At 34.6% G+C, this 19880-nt stretch overlaps 2 pseudogenes; both read right to left on the minus strand.

Annotated features, from left to right (window-relative positions):
- Nucleotides 1–16630, minus strand: part of LOC143388249 (F-BAR and double SH3 domains protein 2-like) — a 126297-nt pseudogene extending 109667 nt beyond the window's left edge.
- LOC143388201 (S-formylglutathione hydrolase pseudogene) lies at nt 1701–2522 on the minus strand (annotated as a pseudogene).
- Nucleotides 16631–19880: the final 3250 nt, after the last annotated feature.

The raw sequence follows: 19880 nt of genomic DNA on the forward strand, positions 1-19880 counted from the left end.
ATGAGATACTTAGAGTAGTCAGATTCACACAAAAAAACAGTGAATATGATGAGATATCATTCTTGGGATTGTGTTATCATAAATGGCAAGAAAAAAGAGATTATCTGGGTAGGTTTAACATAATCACACTAGCCCTTTAAGAGCAGAGCATTTTCTCTAGCTGGCAGTAATACAGGAAGTAAGAGATTCAAAGTGGGAATGCATGAAATGGATTTGGCATACAATTGCATTTTATTGTATGTTAACTATACTTCTCCAAAACAGATTTTTTAAAAACAAGTTAATTTCTTCAAAGTTCTTACTCTTGTCACCCTATATATTACTCTTTTTGATGGATACAATACCTTTAATTATTTTTATGCCATGCTAAGCATTGAACCCAGTGCCTCACATGTGCTAGGCAAGTGCTCTGACACTGAACTACAACTCCAGCTCTATATGCTTCTCTTAAATAGTTCTATGAATGCTCAGCTTCAGCATCCCTCACTCACTGTTGATTCTCCAGCAAAGATACTCAACTGAGAGTCAAGCTACAATGTCTAAGCCCGTTGTGATGAACTGGCCACTGCAGGGTATATATTACTAGGTTCTAATTTACATTTTTGAAAGATTAATTGGTAAATTCTAGAATGAAGATCATCTAGATAAAACTTAAAATTTACAAGAAATTTGTTAGTTGGAATATCCTTTTTAGAACATTTGTTTCCAAACTATATTTCAAGGAACTGTAGTATTCAGCACAACACCTCAGGAACCACAGAAAGAACTAAGGGAAGTGGCACAGGCAGGTGAGAGGAGTGGGAAACACACACCAAGAGGAACACGCTCTCAAGTTTTACAACCAAATAGCTTTCCCCTTCATCTGCTTTATGTATAAAGATTCCATATAGGAGTCTGAAAATATTTGACTCCTAAAAATATTTTAAAACAACTGTTTTTGAGGTTTGATAAGACTGGCAAAAGACTCTCTTTGTGTCACAGGGAGCCAAGCATAATATGATCAATATAGCAGGAAAAGGATCTAATATGTCATATTCCATAAGCCCCTGGAGAGCTGCTCCAGAGAATCATAACCTTCTTATTTGTGGCTCACTGATGGCATGGATCCTATCCAATTCATTTTTGTATCATCAAGCGCCTATCACCAAGTAAAAACTCAAATGCAGAGTTGAGTGGTTACTACACAGAAACCTAAAATATATATTATCTGGCCCTCTATAGAAAATGTTTTCCAACTTCTGTTCTATTATAAGGTATAAATAAAGGTCTAGAGTACAAGTGAAAATGGAATTACTCCTGAAATAACAGAATGTAATTATAGCTGTTGTTATCAAGAAAAATGGTCAGTAGGGTTGATAGTGGACAGAAGAAGTCACAATGGAAGAAAAACAAGTAAAAACTAAGCTCCAGAGTACTGTTGTCCAGTAGCGCTCTGAGACAATGAAAATACAACTGCACAGTCCAATATGGTAGTCACTAGCCCATGGGTTTCTGAACACTTAAACTATGGCTACTGTGACAATAAAAAGAATTTTAAAATTTATTCTTTTTTTCAGATTTTATATATTTATTCAGGAGACTCAAGTGTAGAATGAAGTTCTTTCGGCACCATGAAATCCAATGTTTCAAAATTTTTTCCTCAGCGATTCTGTTTATTATAACTTTTATAATCCTGAAGAGATTTTCTTATCAGAAGTTTTTCATGCATTCAGGTATTTTGCATAATGATTGATTATAAAGGTTGCAATGAAGTAGTAGCTATGATCATAGCCCTCCTATCATCTACAAACAATAGAAATTTTCTTTTCTATATAGGCAGCTATGAAATTATCAGGGAGTAAATGTCCATCTAGAAGAAACTGGTCATTTTCCCTTGTCCAACTGAGAACCTGGACAGGACTTTACAAGATGGGTTGCATCATATTCCTTTCCTTTATTTTGATCTGTTCCCAAATATTAACTAAAGGTTTTGTGCTCCATGGACACAGCACTGGGTTGCAAACTGGAGCAAATGCTGACACAGTTTTGTATTTTCTGGGATTTTTCAAAGGACAAATTAGAGCTCCTTGACCTCCCATAAAGTGGCCAGAAATAGACATCCACTGGGGGTCCACTGAAAAACTGGTATTTATGAGTTGGGAAGCTTCTTCGTTACCTAAGAGTACATTCTGAAGTTACTTTTCCAAGAATCTTCAGTGATATTCACATAAAACCCAGGAAACAGTGCGGACACCCCAGCTCTCCACCTTCTCCTTTAGTATTACAGCTATGAGGGCTGGTATCTGGGAGCAAATGATAAAGCTGTGTTCTGAGGCAGCCTGATAATAACTAGATTTTGATTTAAAATTGTTCTGTGCAAATTAAACAAGGCAACCAATGTAGTACAGGGCACTTTCCACTTTCTGCCTTTGGTGGTAAGTAGACAGAAAATTTCATTTTTCAGTTCAGATCAACACTGTCATGTTCAAAATGTTCTGCAATACCCCAAAGCACTTGTTGCTGAAAATCTGTTTCAACGCCATTCTTCTCCTATTCAACTACTACTTGCTGTGTGTGTGTGTGTGTGAGTGTGTGTGTGTGTGTGTGTGTGTGTGTGTGTGTCTGTATGTCTGTCTGCAGCAAAGGGCAGACGATCCTCTGGTAGTGATAGCTGTAGAGATGGCAGGACTGAAGAGGCAAATGCCAAGAGACAGTAGGGCCTCAAAACAGCCACCTGGCTCGTCCTCACTTGGGCCTGCCCCCTCAACCTAATCCCATGGCTTCACCCTCCTTGGGCCCAAAATTTATTCATTTTTAACTAATTTACATAGTCACAATGTACCTAAGGACTGCCATATTGGACATTACAGTTTCTAAGCCCTGATCATCACCTGATCCCTAGGATGGGGTGATTACTGGTGGAAACCATGGGGAGAAGGGGGGAGGAAATGAACTGCTTCTAATTTAGAAAAGTTTCTGCCACAGATGGATAAAGCATAATAAATATGGATAATGTTAAGGACAAGATTTCAGGCATATTTAAGAACTGTATAATATTAGCAGAAACTGGGCAAATGATTATTCTCCCTAAGAAAAGGGACTTTCAAAAAGGATGTAAAACAAGAGAAGCAGAAAGTCAAGTTTGAAATCTGGGGACTTCCATGCTTATTCATTAAGTGAAAAAGTATTACTACATGAAAGAGAAGTATACCAGCTAGAGATGGCAGAGATACCAGAAAAGCCAGAACTCAAAATAAAAAAGATGAGAGCTATACAATCTAAATATGAATGAGGAAGACTTTTTGGAATAATTAATGCTTAGCTAGAAAAGCCAGAAATGGGACTTGAACACCAATAATATTTTTCTCTTTATTGACTACTCCCCCCAAAAAGAGTCTGCAAAATATACACCAAATTATCATATTTTCTAGATATTATATGTCAGATAAAGTTTTTAATTACTTTGCCCAATTATCAACTAGTCCAGACATGTTTAACTTTCAATGAGAACAAAAAACATTTGTCTAGAAATAAGCTCCCAATATTATTAAGCTTTTAAAGTCTTTCATTAGATTGACTAATGCTATCTTTTCTACTCTGATGTACTGTGCCTTATTTTTCTTCATCCAAACCACAAAGAAAATATTGTATGAACTCTTAAAAAGAAAAATATTTTACAAGATCATGTTATTCAAAAGAACATTTAAGGAACAACTATCTCATTTTCCAGCAGCCAGTTAAGTTGCTCTCTATAGATTTGATTAAACTGGTTATCTCAGGTCCACGGTTTAGCAATAGATTTTTAGTTTGAAGATTAAAAAAAAAAAAACCACTAGCCTGACAATATACAGACACAGAGCAATATATATTTAGTATTTGTTCTAATCAATACTTGCTTGAGGAATAAAAAGTATGCCTTGGGGAAGCTGTCCAAATATATTTCGATAGAGACATGATCATCATTTTAAGAATTATTAGAACAGGAGAGAATGTGCAATGTTTAACAAATAATTTTATACTATAATTCTCTCAGAATTCATGATATTCACTATATACTACTATATTCACTATATACTACTGCTTATTATATTATTTTTTACTAACAAGGAATGGTATGGTGGTAAGAAAACACCAGAGTGTCCAGGAAAGAACACCGAGACCTTAAGTCCTGGCTATAATATAATAACTCCCCACCAACTTCTTTCTCTCTCAGAAAGAAGCAGTTGGAGATATCTTGTCCATTTTTTTTTCACAGAAATGGAAAGTAGAAATTGACAGAAGAAAAATGTTACAGGGGCCCATTTTGTGCTTTGAATATAGCCCTTGCTGCTCTAAAAGTAAATATTCACAGGGACAAAAAAATCATTATACGGACTGAGCATCTCTAATCCAAAAATCTAAAATCTGAAACACTTCGGGTCCCAAGCATTTCAGATAAGGGATACTTAATTTGTAGATTATCAGCTTTGATCTAATGGTAGACATATACAGGATATAAGGAATCAAATGCTGTGCAAAAAATCATCTTCAGTAAATGTATTGTTTGAAACAATACATTTTCCTAAAGCAGTCATGCTAGAATGAATGAAAGGCCAATTCTCAGGTAAGTCTGAAGCACTATAATAAGATGCTAAAACATTTAACCTCTATGTCAAATACTCTTTGGGGAAATGTACATGGAGTTCTCATCTGGATATAAAATAATTTCCTGTCTCATTATTCTAACCTATGTTCTAACCAGCAGAAGTTGCAACAGGACAAATGGCAGAAAAGGGGATTTCAGGCAATAAACAAAAAGGAAAGAAGAAATTAAAAAAAAAAAATATATATATATATATATTTTGTTTGAGATGGATACAATACCTTTATTTTGTTTATTTATTTTTATCGAACCCAGTGCCTCACAAGTATTTGGCAAGCACTCTACCACTGAACTACAACCTCAGGCCCGGAAAGAAGAAATTTTGCAATAAATTACTTCTTAGTCCAGTTTGACATCCTCCAACATTCCTGCCTTTTGCTAGAGGTCTCAGGAAATGTTCCATCTTTACTTTCAATCAAGGAACTTGTAATTTCTGGATAAAGCTGATCTCTTTTCCCAGAGCCTCTGTAGTAAAAAGACTGCCTGCGCCAGTTGTAACCCCATTTTTAATTGCTGATTTCCTAAAACAAGCAATTTAACTATAGCAATATATGTGTTGAAGAGTCATTAAGAACTACCCATTTGAGAGTGCTGTGTTGAAAATATAAGAGAAAGATAGAATAATCCAATGTTTGGGTTCTTAAGAAAACAGGAAAGAAGGAGATGCAATTCAAAGTGGAGTCTGTCTGCCTGCAAGTAGAGGCAGCCTGGCAGTCGGTTAAAATGGTTTTCTTCTTCTCCCCTTCCCCCTTTCCTTTACTTCTGTGAAAGTTCAAAATAAATACAGGTAGTATAGATGAGGAAAGACCAGGATATACAAATTGTAATGCAATCTTCAGTATTTCAGAGTAAAACCCAGAGTAGAAGACATCTTCATATAACCACCAGCATTTTTGTTTGTTCAACTCAAAAATCATCAAATATTAATGCATAATTTCACCTACTAAAGATAAAATCATGGCACTTGGAAAAAATCCAAGTTTTTTTAAAAACAAAAAATAGCCAAAATTCTAGTTAATAAGTAATTCAGACTTTCTTAAGCAATACACTATAAAAATATAAAAAACACACCTTTTATAAAAATATTTTCATACTATATACTTTTTTTGTAAAACCTGTTTTAAAAAAATATTTTGCAGAAAATAACAAATAACAGTACAACCTAACAAAAAATAAAACTATGCTGAAATACCAGCCTTTCTCTGATAATTCAGAAGGTACTTGAAGATTCTATCTAGCTTCAATATCTCAGGAAATAGCTCAGAAGCAGTTTCCCAGCTTAAGAATTATGTCACACTTTATATATCAATCTTATCTTTTATATATCAATAATCACTATTTAGCAAATATCTTCTATGTCTAAGGAATAATGCAATCCTTTACTGTGAATTGGCTTTAAACATTAAAAATTAATTCCAAATTACTTGAAAACAAAGGTCGGTCACCAATATTGAGCACATTCTAATGAAATAGAAAGTAGCCTTGTTAGTATTCTATACTTAATCCTATGTACACAACACCCAGCTCATGGGTTGTTTGTTTTTAATGAAACAAAATTATCACAGATATTAAAACTGTATTACCTTCATAATGTTAACTAAATCTGTTTGATAGTAGCGATCCTGATGTGCATTTGCTGCTGCTAGTGTAAGAAGATAATCATTCCTTGCGTGGGTAGCTTTGGAATTACACTCAGATCGCCGGGCTTTTAACTAAAACATAATAATAAAAGGAAAAAAATCAGTGCAAACTGATACTGTATGGAAACACAGCAATTAATGACTCCCCACCAAGAGTAAAAATAAGAATGTGGAGAAAACATTTACATGTATGTAAAAATTATACTTTACTATTAAGAAATGAAATAGTACCTGAAAACATGGGGAGAACATTTTAAACCTTTGTTATTTATACTTAACATAATTCCAAATTTTGCTACAGAACTGAAAAATATTTTTTTGAGTTTATTGAGATGGGAAAATAAAGGTTCTAAATAAAGGTTCCTTATTTTTGAAGACATGGGTAAATCTGGAGGTTTTAGATACTAGTATTTTAAAAATCAACAATCCAAATGTGTCAGAAAAACTTCCTGTTGGTGGGGAGTCTGGCAACAAACTCTGGTCTCTAAGCTTACTTGACAGGTACTCCAGTTTGAGGGCCCCTCAGAAAAACTCACTTGCACCAGCCCAGAAGACCTGGTCTTAAGGTATTAAGTCTGAGTGAAATGATTCTACAGCGCTTCTGAAAGCCCCTGCACTTTGTCTCTTGGACTAAGAGTTAAATACACAGACTACATGAGTTGTAACACATCCAAACCTACCCCTCAAGCAGTCTTGGGAAGTAAGCTATGTCCAGTGTCCACACCTGGGTGAAAAATCCCATCACTGGGAAGGAAAGTTCCTCACTGGGTTATTGACTTTGAAATGCTTCTCTAAAGTAGAAAAACCCCACTTCCATTCTCAAAAGACCTCAAACTTTTAAAATATAAGGTAAGGTTTCTCAATTGTGAAATATACCTTTCAAAAACTCACCTTTACACTTGCTTTCTGTAAACTGATTCTTGATTGAAAAAGACTATGTTTAGACCTATATAAAAATAGAAAAGAATGTTTAATAAAATTATATCATAATAAGATTACCAAATGTTATAATTACTAAAAAAATTAATAACCCTTTTCCAAGACACTGTTCTAAAGTGAATTTACAAAGGTCAAAAGTGATGCTTATTTGCCTTTATTTATATATTATATATATTTAATATTATAGGAAAATAAAAATACTGGGATTAACATATTTAAAATACCCTTAAAAATACAATTTGACCAAGAAAAAAATAAAAATATATTAGTATATTCTAATAAAAAAGAGTCATCAAACTATATGTTATTCCTAGTATCATATAATTCCACACACTTCAGTTCTTTTACAAAAGGTCAGAGAAACCCCAGGGCAACAAACCTGGGGAGACCAAGGTTCTCAGAGCTATGTGTGTCAGGTGGTACAACACCAGAATGCAATCTATAGGCTCTAGAAAGTCCTTGCTTTTGTTAATCCCCTCATTAAAAATGATTTGTGTTTGGGTTCTTGCCTGCCTGTGTGCCCCCTCCCTCCTAAAGGTAATCTGAACTTACTAAGAAGGCCCTTAAGACTCTCTGTCCTGTAAACTTTTGTTCTACTTAATCTTCTCCCACTCTGGTGTTCTTACCTATCTCCCTTGATGCCTAAGTTTTGGGGGGGGGACTATAACCTGTCAGTCAGCAGTAGTATGCTGCTTTTACTTAAAGGCTAGAGATAAGTACATAGACAAAATCAACAGACAGATGCTAAGGAACAAGCAATAGTCCCACAGCCATGATTTTTTTGAAGCTGAAATGTTTGTCTTAACTGCAGTGTCATGGTGATTGCCATGGGAGAGTTCAATGCATGCACTGGCAGCTATGCCTCTTAGTATGAAGCAGAGTTGCAGACCATTTGGGACTAGAAGTTGAAGCAGCCAGTCTGTGTACAGACACTGTGAAGAGGACACCAAAAGTTGCCTCTTGCATTTCTAACAAGAGAGAATACATTCAGGGATGAATATACAGTTTCCTAACTCCTCCCCACTGCTTTAAAAAAATTGGGTCTAAGATATTTCTGTTATTTCCTGCCCAGTTGTATTCCTATTTTATGAGAATTTTTTGTTTTTATTAATCATATTTCTATTCATTTTGATGTAGGAAAGCTAAGATTACCTATATTAAGATTTGAAAGTACCTGTCAGGGTAAGAAAGACTGTGCTTGAAGCACTGTCATTTCTCCTTTTTAAATAGTCATAATCCAAATAGGCTGACTTGCACATGGATAGTCCAACATAAAATTATAGATTTAAATTTATGGCGTCTGCTTCATTTGCTAATCTGCATACACTTCTTGTATGGTATTTAGGTAGGCATTAACAATAGCATAAAATGTCCTTGAAGATGACAATCTAAAAAAAATAAGGATTTTTAAAAATCACACACTATACAAATAAAAAACTATACTGTGTACTAGTCTTCACCATCTATCCTTCAAATGTTAATGTTCCTTGGGTCTCCAAATTCAAATTCATATCTCACTGTATATATGACTGCATCCCTATAACTGATGGACATCCTATAACCTTCAGAATTCAATTCTCAGTGCCAAATTCTCACATAAGAACAGATATTTGATCACCTCCCAAATATATCCATGTCAGTGTCTCCCAGGCTCTTCAGAATTTACATATCCAAAATGGAACTTACCATCTCCTTCAGACTAACCCTCTTCCTCCTGTAGTCTCTCCTAATGGGCCTATCATAGCATCCATCAAAACTATATTTACTTCAGTGCTTAGTCCCCTTCCTGATTTTCCTATCTCTGCTTAGAAAAAAAAACATACTCATTCTTCTTCCAAGAATCTGCCCAAGCATCACTTCTTCTATAAAGGTTCCTTTATCAACAGGCAATAGTAATCTCTCCATTTTCTATGCTTTCAAAACAGTGTTTTCAGATTATTACTCTAAGCAATTAGTGACTAGGTGAGTGTCTTTAGGTAGATAATTTCTTTGAGTTTACTATGAATAGACAAATGATGAAGTTACTTTTTTAAATCATATGCTCTAAATTCCTTGAAGGCACAAAAGCGCACCTATCTTATCTGTGACACATAGTGCCCAATATAATGACTAAATAAATATTAACTGAATTAAGACATAGAGCCAATTTTTTACTCTGTAGTTGAATTAATTTTCCAGAGAAGTTATACACTGAAGTAAAATGTCTCACTTTGAATTTGGCCTCATGAGAAGGCAGTTCCTCGTGATCAGTTCCGTGAAATAGACCTAGTCAAATACACACTTCTCAGGAACAGTCCACCCATGGCTAAATTAGGCATTTGTAGATGCTCTACAAATCTGTCAATTCTCTGTTCTAGAATCCCAGAGAGTTTAAAAGACAAGTTCCTAAAAGCCAGAATGGTACAATAATCCCAACTGAGATCTGCTAACCTCCAGATCTTATTGGAAAGATGGATTTAGTGACTCCATGAATGCATGGGAAATATTTGAATGCTCAAAAAATAAAATAAAAACAATAAACTTAAATTCGAAAAATATTAAATGTTACACTGTAATATCAAGTATTCAGTGAGTATTCATTCATCAACCCATCATACTAAATAAACTTCCCAGGAACCCCTGAATTTTCCTAAATTGCTGACAAAGTTGCTTAAATTTCTTGCAGATAAAAGCCATTTTAGGAAGCTAGATGTGTTAGCACACACCTATAAATAATAGCTACTCAGGAAGCTGAGTCAGGAGGATAAATAGTTTGATCCCAGCCTGGGCAACATAGAGAGACCCTGTCTCAACAATGACAACAAAACAACATGTTAGAGGTAACCCCCTCCTTGCTGGACTATTTGTACAATTGTCCAAACCTTTCTGATTTCATGCCTACGAGTTTGGACTCCTAGATTTTGCAACAATCAGCACTGTGAACAGAAGTCTTAGCTCTCCTGATCACAAGCCTCCTAAGTTCAGTTCTATAACACAGGTTTCCCACCCCCCCACCAATATTTATCACACTTCCTCAAAGTGTCATTGCAAAAATCTCTATCGCTTGATTGGTATCTCCTATTACCAATTGCCAGTTCCTTCCTTTCCTTAATAGGCTCAGGCTAGGGTGGTGGCTCTAAGGTAGACCAATTGCCTAGTGTGCATGAGGCACTGGGTTCAATCCTCAGCACCACATAAAAATAAAATTTAAAAAAAAGTCTCAAAATAAAGGACTATAATTCACATATATTGAAATTAATATTGACAAAATTGTTAAAGCATACTTTAAAAAGTAGAAATATGAGAATTACATGTACAATAAAAAACAGTGCTTGGGATAGGGTTTTAAAAGGAGGTCAGTGCTCTTGTTCACTTGATGTGCCATTGTTCCTTCAATGACATCTTGAGATATCATAGAGATTTCAACTATAACTCAATTTTAGAGTCTAGCATGATAAAATGAGGCTCTTAAACCCTACTTTCTGATATCATCATGACTTTTACTAGACTCTCCATAAGTTTTCAAGTCTGTTCGTACAATGTTCATTTATCTTGTCTAAATATTCAATTTAAAGGTCAGAGATTCCTACTTTGCCACTTTAACAGATAAAAACCAGTCAATATAAAATGAAAATGGGACCTAAAGTACATAACATATGTAGAACAAATGAAACCAACACAACCTAAGAACAAATCTATATGATATATAAACAAAAAACAAAGTATTTATTAGCAAAAATAACATTTAACTGCATAATAATTTTCTCAGAAATATTAAAATACATACTTTGCCTCAATGTCAGCTTTCTCTCGCACTGCATGAGCCATCTGCTCAGTCTCAAAGTACTTCTTTTTGCCTTTAGCCAAATCTTTCACTGTCTCTTGTAATTTAGTTTGGATCTTTGTCAACTGGTCCATACACTGTAAAATACAAAAGTGCAATTAATACAATTTTTAGTTTTCAGGCTGAAAGAAATGAGTTTGTCTGAAGGACCATGCATTATTCCTTCAGGATGGAAACTCAGGAGAAAAATCAGCACTTTTAATGACTTTCAAATTGCAAATTAGAATTCCACGCACAGCTGGTACTTCCATCTCAAGTACTGTGTCAAATAGTGTCACAGTTTGCCTAACAATCATGACTGACATTAAGGTAAGGCATAAGAAGAGCAACCATAAAAGGCTTGCTGTTGCAGATATCATGGCAATAAAGAAAAAAAAAGAATAAACCAATTCTGTTATTTCTTCATAATCAATAGTCTCCTTTTACTAAGTTCTAAGAAGATAAAATGATTAAGAGCTTAAGTAGTCTACTAAGGTAAATGAATTATATGTATTTTTCTGTAAAACTGTTTAAATATTGAATTTCAACAGTTTTTTGTTATTTTTACTTATTTATTTTTGAAATTCTAGGTTCAAATCTAAATCTCTTTAAATCTAATAACACTATAATGGATATGGTGGCAGTTTACAAATTCTAAATTATTAGACAAATATGAGCCACAATTCTTTCTTTTATTTTTGTGGCACTGGGGGCCAAGCAGAGATTTGTAGATGCTAATGATGTGCTGTACCACTGAGCTAAAACCCAAACCCCCAAATCACAGTTATTTCAAGGAGGGTAGATAAACTCTAGTATAAATGAGAAAAATATGGACAAAGGCACTACTAAGTAAACAGAAGAATGACAAAAAGCCTTATGTTACTGTGGATCTTGTTCTGATTTAAAAGCAAATATTCACATATAAAAAATGATCCAGAAGGGGCTGGGGTTGTAAGTCAGTGGTAGAGCACTCACCTAGCACATGCAAGGCCCTGGTTTCGATCCTCAGTACCATATAAAAATAAATAAAATAAAAGCAATTGTGTCCAACTACACCTAAAAATAAATATTTTAAAAAAATGATCCAGAAAAGATTATGGTATTATTCTCATTGTAATTTTCATTATAATCTTAAGTCCTTCATAATTATAATGTGTCTGTTTATTCCCAAGTATACAAAAGAAAACTGCCAAAATGAAGAACATTATAAAAAGAACATTAACTTTAATGTTATAGATGGAGAATATTAAGTTGAAACTGGTTCTCATGGTGACAGAATTTGAATTAGCCTATCTTCCTATAGTCTGGAAAGTGTGAAAATTGGACAAAGCATACCCCGGTCTTACAGAATTGAGACCTAGAAGAGGACCACACCTACATAACTCTCCACTCAACCTGACTTTCCCTCCGTTTAGGACATCTGTTGAATCATGGCACAGAAATAGGATATAAACAGAAAATAGTATTCTTACTCTATTCTGGGGAGATAGTCTGTAGTTCAGGGGATGATGAAAACATCAGGAATTTGTAAGGCAAAGATCTAGAAAGAAGGATATTACAGAGAGGAGCAAGTTCAAAACACTACATGTGATTTTCCCTTGAGTCATCTGTTGATTTCTAATAGGTATATGGAGAATGAAACGCCAAGAAATCCAGCAGATAAAAGTAGGTAATGACTGGTCAGAGATCAGAAGATCAGAGTTGCTGTATGATGCTGAGAAGAAAAGCTAGAGTTCAAGTTTTGTCAGAGTAGAAAGGTCTTGGAGTAAGCATCCCGTACTTTCAGTTAAGACCAAAGAAGTAAAATAGATCACCCCTAGAAGACCCCCAAAACCAGACCTTAACAGGACAAAGGTCTAGCATTCTATCTGCCTGCTAAATATCACCATATTTGGAAATAACATCTTCAAGAACCTTCACATGTTTGATCCACAATGTTCAGCATGGTGAGGCACACTAAAGCCATAGACCAAATAATGAAAACCAAGAAGATCAGCATACAATAAAAAAAAAAAACACATAGTGATTCATTTAGTGGAATTATGAAACAGATTAGGAGCACATGGAAAACAGGGAGAATTACAACTGAAAAATGGAATCTAACCTCCAAAAAGTCACATTAAAACTCTGTAACTGAAAAAATACATTAAGATTCCAAAAGATAAGTTTTTAAAATATTAGGAATAGAAGAACCGAGAATTAATAAATAGCCAAATAGACCAATAGAAGTATATATAGAAAAAAGGGTAGAAATACAAAGTAGAAAAAGTATAAAAGAAATATGGACAGAGTCAAAAGGTCTAAAAAAACAAAAGTCATAATAGGAAGATAAAAAGAACAACACGCTGAAAGATTTTTTTTTTTTTTTTTTGGTACCGAGGATTGAACTCTAAGCCACATCCCCAGCCCTTTTTGTATTTTTTTTAAAGACAGTGTCTCGCTGAGTTGTTTAGCACCTCACTAAGTTGCTGAGACTGGTTTTGAACTTGCAATCCTCCTGCCTCAGACTCCCAAGCCTCTGAGATTGTAGGTGTGTGCCACTGCACTGGGCTAGAGGATTTTTGTATTGTTCATGAGGTAGTAAAATATTAATTCAAGGTAGATTATGAAAGTTAATTTGGGACTAAGTTTGGGGAACAGTAAAATTACTAAATCAAGGTAATCTAATAAATTAGCATATTGAAATCTCTAAGGTAATTACTAAAAGAATTATAGTATTATAAAATTAGGAAGCTAACAGTGGAGGAAAAATTTATGATAAAAATATAAGAACACTCAACATCATTAACCATTATCAAAATTATAATCAATAAAATAGTACCTCACAACTGTGATGGTGATTAAAAAAAAAGTGGGGGACTGGATTTGTGGCTCAGCAGTAGAGCGCTCCCCTAGCACATGTGAGGTCCTGGGTTCAATCCTCAGCACCACATTAAAAAAATAAAATGTAAATAAAATAAAGGTATTGTGACCAACTACAACTAAAAAAAAAAAACAAGACAAGTATCGGCAGGGTTGTGGAGAAACTGGAAGCTTCGTCATACATTGTTAGTAGGAATGCAAAATGATGTAGCCAATATGAAGAATCATTCTACCAGTTTTACTACAACTTTTGGAAAAATTGAAAATCTGGGATTGCTATCCAGAAGATTTCTAAATGTGGCATTCTGGGGACCAACAAGTGGAAGGAGTTACTAAAAGATGAAACCATTGGAGAATGCAGAGCTAATGGAAAGAAAGAGTGAGTTCTACTACCATCATCTGAGCCCGCCTTGGATTTGCCAATGCCTGAATAAGTCTTGCAGTATTCAGATATAAAAAATAATACAATCTCATTTTGGCTTACACCAGTTTGAAATAGGTTTTGTTATGTGCAATCCCAGGTTCATGATAGTTATGCCCATTGTATAACATTCAACAACTGCTTTGTAAACACAAATGCCATTATTATCATCTATATCATGATACAAGTTAATTCCTATCAAATCTCAAATATTTTCCCCCCCAGGAATGTTGTATAATTCAGGTCTGAATCTATCCACCAGTGGAAAAGCAAAGAAGTAGCTAAATGTTTTTCAAGATATTCAGATTTTGGGGGCTGGGTTTGTGGCTCAGCGGCAGAGCGCTCTCCTAGCACGTGCGAGGCCCTGGGTTGGATGCTCAGCACCACATAAAAATTGGGACCCATTGAAGAAGTTGTGGCAAAAGCTGATAAACTGGCTGAAGAGCATTCATCCTGAGAGATCCTCTTGCCAAATTTAAGCACTCATCCAGTGTATTTTCCCCTCTCCTTGCCTTTAATCCTAAAAACCACAGTTTTATGTGTAGGGCACACAAGAGCCTGATTGAAGATTATGGTTCTGTTTGAAGAATATTTAAGGTTTCCAATAGAATATACACCCCTCAGGGAAAAAAAAAAGATTCAGATTTTGAAAAAAGTAGAACTTTTCAGTAATTCAGTTAGATTTGATAAATACAATGGCAACTTGAACCACAATATTTCTGCCTGATTAGCAAGTTAAATTGTATTATTTCTCTGTTCTTCCCTTCTATTCCTTTTTCTGCATAATCAGATACATACACATACATGAATGTACATTTTCTTCCAACTTAAGATCATTGATGAGTGGTCACATAGTTTAATCACATAGTCTACAATGAACAAGATAATTTTGGGCAAAGATAAGCATAAACATTTTTATACAAATGTGTTAAAAGTACTCTACATGGGAGGAATAGATGAATTCTAGATGGGGAAGAGGGGTGGGAGGGAAAAGAAGTGGGCAGGGGATTAGAAAGATGATGGAATGTGATAGACATCATTGTCCAAAGTACACGTATGAAGACACGAATTGGGTGTCAAATACTTTATATTCAAACAGAGATATGAAAAATTGTGGTATATATGTGTAGTAAGAATTGTAATGCATTCCGCTGTCATTTATTTATTTTTTAAAATCAATTAAAAAAAAGAACTATGAAAAAAGTGCTCTTTTTTAAGAGGTTAAAATTTTATATATACACATATATGCATTTAACACACTTATTTTATGCAACTGAAATCATCTTTGGCAAACAAGAAAATTAGTATTTTTAAAAATGACAATCAGAATTGGAACAATGGATGGATTCTGAAATATTATTTCCTTAAATAATTGCTTTACTATTCTGAAGTATTAATATCTCTATTAAAAAACTTCAATAACTGGGACTGGGGTTGTGGCTCAGAGTTGCAGCACTTGCCTACCATGTATGAGGCATTGGGTTCGATCCTCAGCACCACATAAAAATAAAAATAAAGATGTTTTGTCCACCTATAACTTAAAAAAAAAGTTATTGATTTAAGACCTTCTTAAAAAAAACTTTTATTTCTTATTAAGTATCATGATAATCTCCATTTTTATTAGTCTCTTTCCAAAAAGGACACAATTCAAACATATACTTTCAACAGCATACTATAACAATCACATAAGATAATGATATTTTTCCTATGAATTTTAAATTTCTGGATAATCAAATAAATGGGTCCTTTTGAAAAAAAACTTTACTTATGTATATCCTACACAATTCAACTTTAGAGTACACTAGACTTTTAAAAATAAGATTAATTATGCAAAATGGCACAAGTTGAAACTGAGGCTAATTAATACAAACTGTTCTCTAGATATAGTGGACTTAATAACAATTATTTTAATATACATCCAACTGTACCATACTGTGAAACTATACAGGTGGATTTACTTGAGTTATATTTCTAAGGAGTATTTACTGAACTTTCCCAATTTCCATGAATTCAAATTACACTCAGCTTTATCAGTTAATAAAACATGGTTGAGAAATTCTAGTAAAATGCCACCCAAAAACATCTGTGACCATATTTTTAAAACATTCAAATTTTTAAAAGCAATTTAGCATAATTTTACAGACTGCAAATGTAGCAGTGAGGTATTAAAATATATAAAAGACACAAAAAAAGTGGGAACATACCCTTTTTAGTTGCTGTTCTTTTAAGCTTCTCACAGTCCTGGCAGGCTCAGAAATGAAGTTTTTATAATTTTCACATATATTGATCCGAGACTGGGCTACCTGCATTGTTCCCTCGAGAAAGGATTTCCAAACAGGATACATGCTCCTAAATTCAAAGAGGGACAGAGAAGTATTAGGCAGGAAAATGCAAGAAAATCTAATATTTTGCTCACTGTCAAACACTGACAGAATAAATATCTTCTTCAGAACCATAAATGTTTATTTATATTGGCTTCAAGGCAATATTTCAGCATACAGGAAAGCATGGCATATACTCTACCCCACTATTATTCAGCAATGGGGAGTAAAGGAATAAAAAGATTACAATTTGAGACAAAGCTAACACTATAAAAATAGTGAATAATTTAGACTTTTCAGGACTTTCACTGTCACAGGGTCATCATTATGAATATCAGATTTTATTACTTCATCATGGTATTCTATTTTATAGACTAAGATTTAGAGAGTAACTCTTGGTCATACAACATGGCAGTATAGAAATAAAGATGAAGATTGGTTACCTCTATATTACATTCTCTTTCAACTATACTGTCTTACATAAACCCATTTGGCTAGAAAAAATGAATGTCATGAACAACTAACTGCTTATATGCTTGAGAAAGTCCATTTTGTCAAACAAAAGGAATCTCTGATATTGTTGCTCTACATCAGTCTCCGATGTAATGTGCTCAGCATCACACTGTGCTTTGTAGTCATTCCAAGCAAGTCCCACCACCTTGCTTGATAAATGTGCTCAGCAATCTCTTGGTAAAGTCAAAAAATTAATTCATCTTTTGCTTTTTTCTATCAATTTCCTTTTCAAACCTTCTCTCCTAATTTGTTAAATGCCTAGCCAATCCTCTTATTTTCCTCCATTAGCCATAATGTATCTTATAACTCACCATAACAATGGATGATACTTTGTATTTTAAAATGTGACACCTATGTGTAGTAAAATTTTAGTAATTTTAATATTCATCTCCTGAGATTTCCCTCCTAGTGTTCAAATGGATTTTCTACTATAGCAATGTGTGGGACCATATACTACAAAATATGCTAGCTATGGGTCAATAGAAGACAGTGTAAAAAAAGAAAAAGAAAAGTTGCCTGGTCCCTATACTAGTTAGAACTTAAAAAAAAAACTTGATAAACTATAGTTTTTTAACCAAGGAGTCTTAGGGATCTGTGCATGTAATACACCAAATCAATAGAGAATAAAATATTTGTTTATTTTGGCAGATATATCACCATCCCTTTGGAAAAACTCAATATGTTGCATTAGCAAAACAAAACAAAACATCAGTATAAAAGCATTAATGAATTCACAACAGCAAAACTGGTGTCCTCCTTGGCCTTTCACAGCAAATGACTTTTGAGGTGAACTCCTAAACAGTCCAAATAATTGATTTTTCCCAGAGAGTGAAGTGAAAGAAAAGTTCAATACTATGAAAAGTTCATCAACTATTAATCTATACTTAAAAATACATTTTTCGGGCTGGGACTATAGCTCAGTGGTAGAGTGCTTGCCTAGCATGAGTGAGGCACTGGGTTCGAGCCTCAGGACCACACAAAAATAAATAAACAAAAGGTATGTGTCCTTCTACAACTAGTGTGTGTGTGTGTGTGTGTGTGTGTGTGTGTGTGTGTGTGTGTTTGTGTGTGTGTGTGTAATGCATTTTAAAATCAAAATAAAAATGAAAAGCTAACATTATGAATTCTAACAGAGGAAGGGAGGTCTTGGCAAAGGGAAGGAATTCTTCCCTCAGTGTAGCACCTTCTTCCCTTCACCCTTTCACTTGGGAAACTGCTGTTCACTCTTCAAATCTTAGTTTAATTATACCTTCCTCTGAGAAGTCTTTCATAATCACCACCAGGCCAACCCCCAGACTCAAAGCAAAGTGCTCATACGTAGAAGCACTTTTCCTATAATTATAAAAATTTGTTATGTAAATGTTCAGTTAATGTCCTTCCCTCTCACTAAAGTGAAAACTCCATGAAGGCCAAGTGTATGTTTTGCTGACTATGGTATTTCTAGGGCCCAGTAAATATGGAATGATTACAATAATGTGTTGAATGAATAAAGGAATGAAGAGATGAATGTCTGAATCATGAAGATTATACAATAATAAGAGAAATCCTTTCATCATAAAGGGAGTTTAAAAAAAGACCTCTAGAGATTAGCAGATTACTAGCAAGTAAACATATCTGTAACAATGCAGTACCATGAAAAGCATGGAATTCAGTTACCAGGCATAAGACCTGAAATCAAGTTTTAGTTTAACCAATACAATCATATGTAGCTCACCTCACTATACTTTCATTTCCTTAAAATGCAAATGAGGAAAAAAAATGCTTGAGTTCCAGGACATTTTTCTCTCTCAGTCTACTTTTAACTCACTGGTTATTGGTATGTTCTGGGGGTTCTTCTTCATCTCCTGGCCCTATAATGCTGGAGTGCTCCAGAGTCAGTCTCCAGCTTCTCGTCTTCTCACAGACTCTTGGATGAGCTCATCTAGCTCATGGCTTTACATACTATCACCATGCTGACCTGTCCTGAACTTTTAATTCCTGCCCACACATCTTCCCTAACCTTTAATTGCCTATTTAACATACCCACATTTATTATATCTTAAAACTAACATGTCCAAAACCAAATTATTAATGTCCCTAGACTCTACTGTAGCAAAATACTTCATCTCATTGACAGCTACTCAGACTTAGTTGCTCAAACTCAATCCACAGAATTGTCAATGATTCTTCACTTTTCTCTCGCATCGCACATCTGCTTCCATCAAGAAATTTTGTTTGCTTAGACTCACAAAACATAATAGAAATTAATTACAGTTTATCTCTTCCACTGTGACCATCCTCAAGTCACCATCATTTTGTGCATGGATTACTGCAGCAGTTTCTGCCTCTGCCCCCTCCCCTAACCACCAGTGTTCTACACAGTGCAGTGACTGCAGAGCCACAGCTCCCTGGCACTCTATCCACCTCACTAAACGTACGTCCTTATCACCAACTGACATATGTATTTAATTATACACTTGTTTTACTGTCTTCCCTCACTAGAACATGGGCTCCAGCTGGCAGAAGGGTTGTTTAAGTCACCTTTATATTCTCAGCACCTAAAATGGGTATGGTGTTGCAGTCACTGGAGGAGGAGAGGAGGGAATGAAGGGTCCTAGATTAAAACCCACATTTGTCTGACTCCCAAACCTCACTATTCTGCTGACATAAGACTCTTTAATCTTAGTAACAAGGCTAATATTAAAGAGGACCTTTTCATTCCAATGAAGCTATACTGAGATCTATGTGTCTGAAATCTTTTGCATATGTCCTACACTATTTT

The sequence above is a fragment of the Callospermophilus lateralis genome, unplaced genomic scaffold, assembly GCF_048772815.1.
Source record: "Callospermophilus lateralis isolate mCalLat2 unplaced genomic scaffold, mCalLat2.hap1 Scaffold_831, whole genome shotgun sequence".
In the NCBI taxonomy this organism is placed as follows: domain Eukaryota; kingdom Metazoa; phylum Chordata; class Mammalia; order Rodentia; family Sciuridae; genus Callospermophilus; species Callospermophilus lateralis.